Genomic DNA, 13,640 nt, shown 5'->3' with positions numbered 1-13,640 from the left:
GAACCCTGAGAGCAGCAAAACATCCAAAGCATCCTCGTGTGACTACAATTAGGGTGACTTTGGACTGCGATCATCCGATAATAGTAAAACACAGCTTTGTAGACTGCAGTGGTTTACATCCACTTGCAAGGGTTATGTCATCAGAAAAAGTAACAATGAGTGGAGTCTGTATAAGTATGTTCTTTTTGTAGTCTGAGTTTTCAAAGCATTAAGCCACCTTTAGGCATTATTCTGGTTTCATTAACTTTCTAATCCTTCATACTTCTGCAGTGCTTTTATCCAAGGTCTGCATGCTCCTCTTAAAGCCTGATCTACAAAGCAACCCAAAAGATGTCACAAAGTGTCTTGAGAACACCTTTTGTATGTATGTGCAGTGTGGCTTGGTTTTGTGTAAAACCCTGCATGGTCTCAGCTCTGTGGGATCACCTGGGATTGTGCAATGAGGAATGTCCTTCCCTGTAAGTCATGGAGCTACAAGGACATGTTGATCCTTTGAGGGAGCTGCCAGCTGCTATGGGGTGCTGTGCTCCCAGGATTTTCTTGAGATGTAAGAGCTTCCTGGAAACTTGCAGTAATTAAAACTGATGCCAAGAGTTTGCAAAACACTACAGAAACAGCCCAGGTTTGTGTCAGAGAAGCATTCTGAATATAAAGCTTTTGATGCTTATGAAAGGGTCTGGGCCTGTTTTGAAGGATTTTGCCTGCCCTCCTCAGTGGAGTTGCTTGTGGGACTGGTGGATGTATGCACATTCAACAGCTCTTGTTTTTACTTTCAGCTATTGGAATATCCAGCCGAAGTGGGATAGTTCTGGCTTCCCCCCGAAAACATTTTTACAGCAAATACACTTTTCTCGAGCTACTTCTGCTTCTTTCCTGTTTCTTCCAATAGTAACCTTTCCCCACTTCGAGGGCTCTGCCAAGGACAGTTTCCTCTAACACTGGATCACTTAACCCTCTGCAGCAACACATTGAAAACAAGTGAGGCACAAATGACATCTCTTGGTATATTTTACAGGAGGAATGGGGATTGTGCTTTGCTTAGCCGTTTGAATTTGCCTGGTGATGCTCTCTGGCCCTCGGCAGTCCCCTATTAAAGCAGAGCAGGGACAGAATGTGCCTTTTGAAAAAGAGACAATGAACAGCATTTTCAGTCCAGTTTTCCTGGTGGAATGCAAGCCTGGCTGTGTGCAGTGTCCACTTTGGATTTCACTTGGATGTATACAGCTGTCCTGGTTGGAGACTGGGATCTATGAAAAGCTCATTTTCTTTTTTGTTGGTAATACTTTGAAATTGCATAAATATTTTCTTTTCTTTAGAGATAAGCTTTAAATATTAAGCTCTTGTCTGTGACTCATTAGTCTACTGTTGGTGACAATTTATTGCCTTTGTTAAATCATGGAAAATCTTTCCATGCAGTTCGGATTCCTTATTGTCTGAAGCAAGCTACATCTGTTTATTTTACCCTGAAGGAGGCTTTCTTCTCAGCTGGCTAAAAGTTCATCATAATATCTGACAGCTAGTAGGAAAGTACAGCATACCTCACTCAGTGCTCAGAAGACTTCATGTGTGTATTTAACTGTTGAACAATTGTGTTAGGTGAGTTTTGGAAACACGACAGGACTGACACAAAAAGCAAAGAGTCTGTTTGCTTTAAAGGTGGCGGTTTGCTTTTTTTACTTTCTCCTCCCTTTTCAAAAGCTCTAACCAAGCCAAGTGTTGGTAGTTAAATAGGCTGGTATTTTCTAGAGCTTTTCTTCATTCAGCCATTTAATCGCTACGAAGTTAATCCTGTAAAAGTCAGGAGAAGAGTGGGTAAAGATGTATATACTGACTGGAAATGCCAAGAATGGGTTGGACCTTGAAGCTGACTGACTGACCACAGATTGCTCGTTATTGGAAACAGAAGAGAAACCGTGTTTAGGAAGCAGATACATCACTGGTGTTTCCACACCATGGAGGAAGTGCCCGGCACCAGGTCTTGAATTAGCTTAGCTACAAGCATGTCGGTTTCTTTCTTGGAAGCTGATAATACTTTTAAAGTAAAGATTAACCAGTAGATTCAGCTCCTTTTAGCAAAATGCAGTTGTGGCTATTGTCACTGGGCTGTGGGGGAGAGCAGAGTGCTCTGCTGGGCAAGGTGGAGCCAGGAAAGCTCCGGTCTGTTAAAGAAGACTCCTTTATCTAAAAGTATGCAGTTACGTGAGGTTCAGTAGTCCTGACATTCCTGAAGGGAGATGGCTTCGTCCATCCCCCATGTGCTCCTGTATGCATCCTCATGTAGGAATGCCAGTATGCAGTGGTCTGACCTCTTCTGTAGCATTAACTGAGATACCAAATCCAAAGGCTTTTTTCTGTATGTGTATGGAAGGTCTTAGGGCTGGTTATACACAAATTGGACTCAGCTTCCTGATTTTGCCATCTGTCATGATTCCCAGGCAGCCATAAATCTTTCCTCTTACTGGAAAACAGTCTTCTAGTTCAGAAAAGCTGGCATTCACGTGCTGTGGGTTGTGTGGCTGCCTCCTCTGATGGAGAGGATGTGTAGCGGGGTGTGCTTTTATTCTGCTTGTAGCAGTACAGCTGTTGGAGGGCTGACACCTCTGGTGTGCTGTGTGCCATCAAAGCTCAGCGCAGCAATAAACCCCCAGAACAGTCCTTGATTAAAACTGCTGTTTAGATTCTGAGGATTTTGTACTGTCCTATAAATAGAAGGGTTTGGCAGGAGTATCAATAGGGTATGAACTACCCCTTCATTGTGCGTTTGCAGCTTTTCTTTTCACCCTAAAGACAGCATGTCCCTGTTTCTTGTCATCCTGTCTTCCATGACTGAGGTCTTGCTTTGAGCAGACTCCCATTTACAGCCGTCCAAGTCCCTAATCAAGTTTAGTCAGCGTAGCTAGATCCTGCAGCTGGATGAAGGTCCCAGATGCCTATAACAAGGAAATCCAAAGATGTCATCTTTCTTTTTCTTTCTTTTTTCATTTTTTTTTTCCATTCAGCAAATCTGATGCTCTATAGCTTGCTTTTGGGCACAGGTGGAGCCTCTTGGAATTCCTAAAATGTTCAAGAATAATATGATATAATTGGTTTTTGTGTTAAGTTTTTGAACATGTTAGCATTTAACAATGGCAATTATATAAGCAAATCAGAGTTAAATGGGAGTTCAGTGCTAGCTGGTGGTTCAGTCATGTCCTGCAGTCTTTACCATGCTTCTGTCATTAATGCAAAAAGTCTTAGAATCCCAAGTTTCCATGACTTGGAGAGACTGTATCTGTTAAAACATTTGTGCAGTGTAAGCAAAAGGCTTGATATCCCCAAACTGGAATTTGAGCCTGATTGATAATTAAACTTTTAGGATCCTTCTTGAAAAGTAAACCCCATAGTTTAGCTTCTAAAATACCAAGGTCCAAATATGTGAATATTGATGAAGAATAGGGAATCAGTTAGAGCTGGCAGAAGTCCTGGTTAAGAGACTGACAGAAATGTCAAAGATGCTGCTTTCTGCCTTTGTTTCTACTCCTTCCCGTGATTTTCCAGGGAGTTTTTGGGAAGTCTTTTGGAGGTCTGTGGATGGTCTCTGGCCTTCAGCTGGTGACATTGCCTCTCATTTTTGCCGTGAGACGTCGCCAGTTTCCCTCTGACTTTGACTTGGAAAACAAACCATTTCTTAGGAGAGGATGGACTCAGAAAGCTGGGAGGGATCTCTACAGAAATCTCCTTTGTGAACTTAGGAAGCTTTGAAATGGGCAGAGCTGATGTGGTTTAATGTGGCTTGTGGGGCAGGTGGGTGCATGCAAGGAATAATATTCCCTTCCTGTTCCTTCCTCACCCCAACCGTAACTGCTCAGGAAGATACACTGTGTGGATATGGTTCTTCTTCTTCAAGTACTTTGACCTTTGGACCTTTATCACTGGTAACTGAACTGTTGTCGTGGCATAAATGTGTCAGCTCAAGTAGTGCAATTCTGGCCCTTGTCCCAGTCTTAGAGGCAGATATAAATGCCATCCTGTAGCTGGCTTTTAAGTTGCTTTGTCTGATTGAAACGATGACTGAAATAATCTTATTTCTTCTCCCTTGGTTTCTTCACTTTGTTACAAAACACGCCATCCTGCTATCTTTGTGTTAATTTAAATCTATTTCAAGTCTGAAGGCTCAGCAATGTGCCGGGTTGCTATTTACTGTCATTGAGTTTGTATCATCTTAGCAGCCTGACAGGCTTGGTGGTGTATTTGTGACATTTTGAGACAAGAAAATACTTCGTTTTGCAATAGAGCATGAAAAAGTATGGTAGATCAGAGTGCTTGTACAGGCTTGGTTAATAAACCAAAGAGCTGATACATTATGTGTAAACACCATTGGATTCATAGGCTGCCTCATTTGGGATCAAAAACACAAACCAGAGGAGGTATTTTTCTGTCTTTTCCTTGTGTCCAGAACATCTCTTGTTGAAACATCATGGAAACCTTACTAATATGGCTCCATCAAGAGGAGCTGGCTTTTCTTGGGAGAAATGCCACTTAGCACTTAACTATACTTTGGTGATGCTGCCAACAGCAGGCTCCCCCTCGGAAGAGGAGAGGAGCTATGCATGTTGATATGCCCTGGTTTATTTAAAGACTTGCTATAAGATATCTTGTTCCAGTTGTTTCAAGCAGCTTGAAAAATGTACTTAACTCCTGAGTATTTCTTTTTTATCATCTGCAGTTATAGGGCATAATAAACACCATTAAAATACCAATTTCCTACAAATATGGCCAAATTAATAAGAACTGGGCTCCTTGATGCTAATAGCCTCAGCTGGCTGGTTTACTTGTTAGGAAGAGGCTTTGTACCTTCCTTACATCTTGTGTAATGTGTCACTTCCTTGTTTTCTTGAAATTATGGATTTTTTTGTTTAGTTCTCCTCAACTCTGTGCATGCTTTAAGCCTTAAATTGCTTATAGAATATGGCTGCATATCTCAGTCTTTCCTCCCTTTCCTCCGTCAGTCACGCCTGCAGCCGTGCATGCCCGGCTGCTGAAGGTGGAGAGCCAAGCTGCTCTGTGTGTCTCTGGAAATGAGTGGGTTAGGATTGCTGCCTGGAGTTCATCTGCGGCAGTGCTGAGTGTCTTGAGTGATGAGTTATTTTGGTTTTGTTTGCAAAATGAAATCAGTTTCATGAGCTAATGAGATTTGTGAGAAAAGAAAAGAATGCATGGGAAACTCAACTGGAGTAATGCCTTTTATCTTTTTTTTTTTACCCTCTTTTCTTTCCCCTCCATGTATTTCCCTACGAGTGTCTGACTCACAGACTCCATCATTATTTCTGAGGTTATTCCACTTCACAGCATAAACCCGTGCTGTCATCCCCCATCTCTAACTGCTGGTGAGGTGAGGGGACACCTTGTGCTCAACCTCACCTTCATGCTTCTCCACCAGTTGCCTCCTTAATTGTCACAACTGCTAAGCACCCATGGCAACCTTTTCCGGGAGTGGTAGTCCTGTCTGATCCTCTACTGAGAGCAGTTACTGGTATCACCAAAATGGCCTTTTTTAGCAGCAGCTGATCCCATGTGCAGAGGTTATTGGGAAGGAGCATGGAGAAGCAGCCCAGAGTATATGTGCTTCTTGGAAACATCAGGTTTAATAGCAAAGATTTCCTCTCTTTCCTGCTGTCCGTAGTATGTTAAAATCAACATATGAAATGCAAGATCTGCAGTAATGGCAGAATACTCAAGTAGTTTACTAAACAAAAGAGCTAACTTGCAGGACTGTTATTATATTCATTATGGCCCCCTCTCGTTTCTCATAGGGCTGGATGCTCTGCTGCCTGGTGTAGCTATACCAGCTTGGGTTTTGGCTGTGGATTTTTTTTTTTTTTTTGCTTTTATATTTTAATTCAGGGTTACTGTTTGTAAGTATGGAGAGAAAGAGCAGATGTCCTGCCTACTGAGGGAACGAAGCAGCTTGAAATGTGAGAGGATAGAGGTTTGCCCCTGTAATGGAGATTACCTTGAACAGCAGTGCCTTTCAACCTTGAGCCTGCTGCATCACTGTGTTAGAAGTCAGTTAAATAGCCAAGTTATTTAACAAGTAATTCCAGTAAGGAAATCAGAACTGTCTTTCAAGTACAGTAATGCAGTTCTGTCTAGAGCAAATGTGCCAACAGCACAGGTGATTTATGCAAAGGGCTGCACTGAAGACATGCAGGAGGGATCTGCGATACCTGGAGGATGAGTTTGGTGCTTTCCTGTGTCACACAACTTCCTCTGCTATTTCCAGACTCTGCTACGTGGAGAAAAATCTCCCTCTCCTTTTTCGACAGGCTGTGTGGGTGGGATGAAGGAGGCTGTTTTCCACAGTGCTTCTTTCCAGCAGAGCCGCTGTTTGTGTTTCCGTTGGCCTGGTGGGAGCTTGACCTTGAGTTTTTTACTGGGTGACATGATTTCAAGGAATAGCTTACACAGCTTTTACAGGCAGCTGTGTAAAACAGCGCCAGGAATGAAGCTGATGCCTGGAGCCAGATTTACTGCATGAAACTTGCTGTTTCTCTGTTGCTTCTTCATTTGACTTACTTGGATAAATCCCTTCTTCATGTGTCATGCAGCATAGCAGTCTTTCACATAGTGTCCTTTTACGTGTTATTGATGCAAGTTTTTACACAGTACTTCATGCCCCTTCATTTGGAAGTTGACACGATGAGGAATTACAACACTACAGACTTGCATAATCCACATAATGTTTTTATTTTTTTCCTTTGTCCTATATTTTCTGTGCCTATAGCACCAACTTCAGGAGCATTTTCAGGTTTTTTGTTGGGAAGACATGAGAAGGAACAGAATGAGCAGCAGCACTGCTCTTGTATGGAAATGTCTGGGATTTGGGGATTATATACGTTCTTTGTAAGCCCAAGAGCAGTATATAGGAAGGAAATTAAAGGTTCTTAATCATTGTGGTGGTTGTAATGGGCATGTGCTAGCTGTATCTTTGTGGTTCTTCATGCACCATCAATGTTAAACTTATTTACCTGTATGGGCAAAAGTTAAAAACCTTTAGTGAACTAAGATTATTTTTATAACTATATGGTGGTTGGAGAGCTTCTGGTGCTTGATGAAGGTTCAGTTCCTTCCCTTGGCTGTGTCCGTCATCAATTTCTGTAGTCAGCATATCTGAAATGTGTTTTTGATGTGTTTTATTTTTGCAGCTTAGATATTTCGGAGGCTTAATGAGTTCTCAGATCAGCAGTAGAATAGTTGAAGCTTGCAGAAGCAAGTTGCAAAGTGTTGTGCGCAAAATCAAGCCATCCTGGGAATCTTCTACTGAAGCTTGCATCTGGATGGTTCATGGTAACTTCTTACTCACTTACAAAGATGTGGTAGTGTTGGCTTCTGCAGAATTGTCCCCCTAAATTGAGGGAAGCTCCTCAAAATAGACCGTCTTGGTGTACTATGGCCCTTGGCCTTGTTCTTAGAGAGGTGGCCTGGTAACTGAATGATATGGGGTGTGTAAATGTGGCCCTGCCATTGCTTTGTGAACAGAAAGGTAGGGGAGTTCATTTTATGATTGTATCAAAGCAGCTGTGGGTCTGCAGTCATTTGCCTGATAGCTTTAGTAATTCCTTCTGTATGGTCTTGCCGTAAGTAAAACCATAGTGCATAGGCACAGTGCATAATTTGGCACTGTGGCACATGTGAAATGTTGCTCAAACATGCAAGTTGACTATGCGTGGTGCTGCATATGTTAGTTGGTAAGGGCTGGGGCAGGCTTCTTTTTAGCAATGGGTTGCATGCTCTCTGCTGTGCTTAGTGGAGGCACATGCACTTCACAGAAGTCAGCACAGTTGTTAGCTGTGAGCTGTTTCCTACTTTAAATGTGTATCTCTTAGTTATAAAAAGGAATACGTAATCATTCTTCAAAACTAGACCGTGTTATATACCTTTGTTCTGTTTCTGAAGGTTGGTGGGTGAGCTACGAGAGGTCACCCTGTATTCATCATCCGAAGATGATGAACATGCACTTGAGATTATGAAAACCATCTAACCCAGGTACAGCTACATTGGCTCAATAACTTTCTCTTTGTTTACTCAAAGGGATAGAATTAAAATTCTTCTTCAGGCTGGAAGGGCTCACACTTTCTAAATACTGATCACCTCCCATAATAAACTTAATAATCTGAGTAAGATGTTCCACACTAGCGTGTGTACTTCGGACCTTAAATGCCTGCTTTAAAGCAGATTGTAAGAGGCCAACTTCATTCTGAGTGATATAGCAAGCTAGGCTTCTTACATTTGGGCAGTGGAAGAGGAGATATATGTAGTGATAGCCTGATCTTACTCTGTGTTAGTTGTGTCCCATCCTTTCCCCCCACCCATCACATCCATGTTTCTGTTTTTATAGGCAGTTGTGGTGCTTGCTTATGCCAATGCTTCCCCTGTGCCCTGGCTTCTTACTTGGTTGAAGCCTAGCCAGACTGAGCTGCGTTGTACGTGGAGGCTCTTGCTGTGCTGGTGATGCTCATTTTCCTGTCTTCGCCCTCAGCTCCCCTAACTAGTAGACAAAATTCAGAGTGAGGAAGCAGAGAAAAGCCTTTTGCCAGTGCCAAGCTGTGACAAGCTATTCCCACATCCTCCAGAGGAAGGGCTGAAGCTCTGGCGTGGGACTGATTTCTGAAATGTGCCTCATGGCAGCTTCACCAGCAACGAACACTCTTTAGGGTGAGCCTTTGCAGTTGCTTAACCTGATTTAAGTGCAGGTGCCTGCTGTAAAAGGATGCTTTCTCCCTCTGCCCATGACCACATACATTTTCTGTGTGGGAGGCACAACAGCTCTAATAGCTTGTGCAAGCCCGAGTGAGGCTGTGTAACTGCATGCTCTGATTAGACTGACCTTGCCAGAAAACAAAAACAACAATCAGTTGCATCAACAGCAAGCTGATAAACTGCATGAATGGTCAAGTGACATATAAAGGCCATGGCAGAAATTGGCGGGGTTGCTCCCTTTGGTGTCAGCCTGTGAGTAAGTGGTCTTCAGGTTTGGCTGGGAGCAGGGTGGGTGTGCAGCAGGGAAGGGAGGGGTTCACCTGGAGTGTGATATGATCTTATTACTGTCACGACATGCTACCCCTTTCACAGGATATCAGCCAAGCAGAGTAGCCGGAAAACACCAGTGCTGGGCAACTGCTTGCTGCCCCATGGCTTGAGCTGGTGGCTCCTCCAATCTCTGTGTGCTGCTTGAGCTCCTCTCTGCAAGCATTGTCATTTTCATGCAGGACTTCAGGTGCCACTCTTCCAATGGCATAGTAAATGTTTCACTGTGGTTTTTTTTCCTCACACAAGTATCTTGCCGAAAAATGAGCTTTATCTTCCTGTTTTGGGAGTTAAAATTTGCCAGTTTACTAGTTTGCAGAGGAATTAATTTAACAAAGCATGCTCATTTTAGGTTTCATAATGAAAGAGAGATAGAGGTGTGCATGGTGTCAGTGTGTCTTTGGAAAGGTGTGGTTTTGGAGGTGTGATATTTCCAGAGTAATGTTAAGTGGGGCATTAAGTACAAAATTCAACTTGCACATCTGCTCAGCTCAAACAGTTGATACCCTCTGTTTCTTCCTTGGCACACTGGTGTGTGACCTGTATGGATAGGTGTACCTGTGTGTGATTTGGGGTGGGTTTTTCTGTGAACTACTCCACTCACAGTTTTCCAATGATAATGAAGCCAAGTCTCCCCAGTTTCAGCTGGCTTGGGCACTGTCCATGGCAGTGGGAGCAGGAGCTGCCCATTTTCTGTCCTTTGTGGAGGGTCGCTGGCAGTGCCACATTCTCCGGTTTGCTGAAGGGCCTATCCTCAGGTGCTTGAGGGCTTTAGCCTGATTCCTTGCACAGATCTGAAACCTTGTGGACTGAGCAGCTTGTTTGGGGAACCTCTGCCTTAGAATGTTTGCCAAATACGTCTCAAGTACCTTCTGGCTGAGGCAGGTACAGAAGAGAGTCCTGTATCCCCATGATACCACTTTCTATGTCTCGAAACCCTCCTGTCTACAACAGCTGAACCGAAGGTTTTGAAGGCCGGTCACATTTATTGTACAACCCTGACTTGTCTCCCAGGCAGCTTCGTGTTGTGAGCTGAATGACACGTTAGTCTCTTTTGGGGGAAAGAAGTAGGTTTTAATCTAATGCATATTCATGACGGTGTGTTATGGTTGCTGTGACAACCTCACCGCTGGCAGCCGAGATTGGTACGTTGAACTTCTGTCTCCAGTCTCCATGTTGTACATTAGTGCATGTTACACAGCTTTCCACTTTTTCCTTCCCTCCCCTCGTCCCCCCAGCCAGTGGACAATTTAAATTGTTTCAGAGTTGATGCTTAATGAATAGCTGCATCTAATTAAACCTGCAACACCGAAGCACAACTTCCTGGTCATTTCCGACCTGTGTTAATCGAGTGTTGCTTCTGCCAGCAGTCCAGAATGCAGAGGAGGTGATTCTAGTGGCAGTTTCTTTATTCATCTCCTTTTAAACTCAACAGAAAAATAAACATGAATTACGAAGCGTAATATTTCTCCACACCATAAGCAGCCTAACTGATAATCTGGCACGCAAAAATCCCCAACGAACTCTATCCCCCTAGCCTATCCCTATCTAGTCTAGCCTAAGTTTTAGGGGTTCCTGACCCTGAAAGGGTTGGGAGGTTTTAATAGGTGTTACTCAAAACCCGAAAGCAATTTGCTGCGAATGTGCGTTACAACATGTTATGACCCTGGGGCCAAGGGTGATGTAATTGGAGGAAGACTTTACCAAATGGTGATGCTAAGGTGGTGACTAATTTCAGGATGAACCTGTGGTGGGTTGAGCATGGGGAGAGCTCAGCTTTGAAGGTCAAGCCCTGCGTGCCGGAAACTGAGGGTGCTTCTGCAGTGCTTGTAACTCCTGGAGAGTGTTTGTAAACTGCCCTTGGCCAGTCCAGCTGGATATCTGGCCCAAAGTATTGCTGTTTCATGGTTTCCAATGAGAAATGATGACATCATTCTATACAGATAACACATTTCACATTCCGGGGTGACGGAAGTCTTGCACAGCCACTGTTCATGAACAGGTCGCGTTGAGTGAGGTTTGTGTCCCATCTGTGTGTGTGAGTCTGTGTGCTTAAGAATCTTGTTGAGTAAAGTTCGTTGAAAGATGGCAACTTCATCTCTGGAAAACCACTCCCTGTTGCTCAATAAGAGACGCTGTGGGTAAGGTTTGGCTTTCTTCACAGATGCGAATCTTCTGGAGAGCAACTGGGAGAAGTGTGTGCATGGGGGAAGAAAGCTGAGCAGACTGGGAGCTCCCAAGTGCAGTCAGTTGATCTTTTTCATGGTTAGTTTCTTAAATATTAATAAGTACAAGATGTTCAGACAGTGACTTCAGATGAGATTCTGTCCATTAAAATGAGAAATGAGGGAATCATGTAGCAAGAGGGAACAGAGCAGTATATAGAGCTGGGCTGTGAATCTGTTGTAGGCTTAGATGTACTCGCTGAGGTTTCCAGTTTTAGTTTGACGTGTCCGGAAAAAAGCACACCAAGCTTTGTGTTTAGGATCATTTGGTAAGTCAATGGCCTGTGTGTATCTTGTGTTCCTGCTCTCCTGTCGACTCTTTTAGGACAATACACAGAGTATTTCAGTGAAGAAGTAATAAATACCCAACATAATCCTGAAACTTTCCACTCCCTCAATTTGCATGCCCCTTCCCCCTGATAAGACGAAAACATCCTGGTGTTGACACCGTGTCTGCATTTATCCATCCACATAGAGCCTGGCTTTTCTTGGATGCCAGAGCTCTTACCTCAGACTTCTGCAGAAAGACATTTTGAGATTGAAAGAACGGTGACAAGGGAATAGGGTGTAAATGTGAGAAGTAAGGGTATGAGAGATTTGCTTACACTCCAGTGTCATCTTCAGCTTTCTGAAACGCCATGTTTCCAGCAAAAGGAACACAGGTGCTTTGAAGGTTACTTTGCTGTCATAGTCTTATATGGCCTTTTTGGCCTGAGACGCCATTCATCCATGATATTTTAGTAGGTTTTTTGTTGTTTCTCTCACGCCAGGCTCCAGATGAACACTTGCTTAGGTGATGCTGTTTGACTTTGTGTAACAGGCTGTGTTTTGCTAACAGCTAAGGAAAACTGATTTGTCATGTTGCAAAGCACAGTCCTTTCTCTGAAAAAATTGGAACCATGGAACCATAGAATAGTTTGGGTTGGAAGGGACCTTCAAAGCTCATCTTGTCCAACCACCCTGCAATGAGCAGGGACATCTTCAACTGGATCAGGTTGCCCAGAAGCACGTCCAGCCAGGCCTTGAATGTCTCCAGGGATGGCGCATCCACCACCTCTCTGGACAACCTGTTCTAGTATTTCACCACCCTGGTTGTAAAAAATTCTCTCCTCACATCTAGTGTGAGTCTCCCTCCTTTAGTTTAAAACCATCGCCCCTTGTCCTGTCACAACAGGATCAGCTGAAAAGTCTCTTCCCATCTTTCTTATAGGCCCCTTTTAAGAACTGAAAGGCCACACAATAAGGTCTCCCTAGAGCCTTGTCTTTTCCAGGCTGAACAGCCCCAACTCTCTCAGCCTTCCCTCATAGGAGAGGTGCTCCATCCCTCTGATCATTTTTGTGGCCCTACTCTGGACCCTCTCCAACGAGCCACAAGAAGGTTTGGGTGTTCAATCCACATGGTCTACCAGGCCATGTACTCCGATTCAGCATATTCTTGTCTAAAAGCTAAGTGCACCCACAGAAGACCAAAACCTGTAAGCCACTTGTGCCAACTCCAGAGCAAGTTAAGGTGGATTTGGGATAGCAGTGCTGCACTGAGTGCTGCCCTTCCCTGAGTTCCCTTCTCGCTTCTGCATCCCAACCTCTTCCACAGGTGTGCAGGAACAGAGCATGGCAGGGGCAGTGGCACGAAGGGATGGGGGGGTGCCCATAGAAGCAAGCCCCGTAACTGGGTCTCTCCAGACTGTGCCAGGCAGGCCTGTTCCCCAGCAGCTGCGTGTCTCCTTGCTGAAACCTCTTACAAACACAGGCAGGAAAAGCTGTGCTAGAGCTGCTTGTGATTTTTATGTGAAAGTTCAGGAAAATGTGATTTTTTTTCTACTCAGAATAAGCTTGGAATGTGTGCTTATGTTTGTTTGGGGTTTTGGGTCATCGTATAATAGTTTAAACTGAACATCTGGCAATTATTTGGGGGTTAATTGAGGGTTTTCATGTTGGGTCCAAATAAAGTTGTCTCTTCTCTGGCCCTCTGTAAAAGGAATAAAACCTCAGCCTTGAGGGATTTGCTTTAGCAACTAGAAACAAATGGTAATTAACTAAAGCACCTTTAAAGATTATTTTAGTTTGGTTTCTTTCCTAAGTCTAAAAAGGACCATTTTAACTAATCAAGCCCTTTATACACAAACTCTTGCCTAGTTTCTTACTGGGTAGCTTGGGTCTTCAGGATAATTTTTACAGGCTGCTGTTTAATTTTGCTGGTTTGACCTCTGCTGCTGTAACAAGAGAAATAAAAGGCACCTGTTAATAACCTGGGTACCTGAATAGCCTTGTTTGTGAGCATGTTAATGTAAGATATCCTTACTATATTACAACAGAGGTCCTCCTAGTAGTAATAAATCTGGTCGAGGT

At 43.6% G+C, this 13,640-nt stretch overlaps 1 protein-coding gene across 2 annotated transcripts in view; it reads left to right on the top strand.

The window, feature by feature from the left end:
- The window catches only part of GRAMD4 (GRAM domain containing 4), a 77,402-nt gene that overhangs the window by 7,600 nt on the left and 56,162 nt on the right, over positions 1-13,640 (top strand). Inside the window, exon 1 of one of the 2 annotated variants that reach the window (XM_065665378.1) lies at positions 7,952-8,025. The exons of the other annotated variant lie outside the window; for it this stretch is intronic. The gene's annotated coding sequence lies outside the window, so the exon portion shown is untranslated. Of the gene's footprint in view, positions 1-7,951; positions 8,026-13,640 lie in introns of those variants that run through there. 2 annotated transcript variants of the gene reach the window in all.

The sequence above is a fragment of the Lathamus discolor genome, chromosome 1 (genome assembly GCF_037157495.1).
Source record: "Lathamus discolor isolate bLatDis1 chromosome 1, bLatDis1.hap1, whole genome shotgun sequence".
Taxonomy (NCBI): Eukaryota; Metazoa; Chordata; class Aves; order Psittaciformes; family Psittacidae; genus Lathamus; species Lathamus discolor.
The sequence above is the reverse complement of the archived record's forward strand: the minus strand, read 5'-3'. Positions and strand labels throughout refer to the sequence as shown.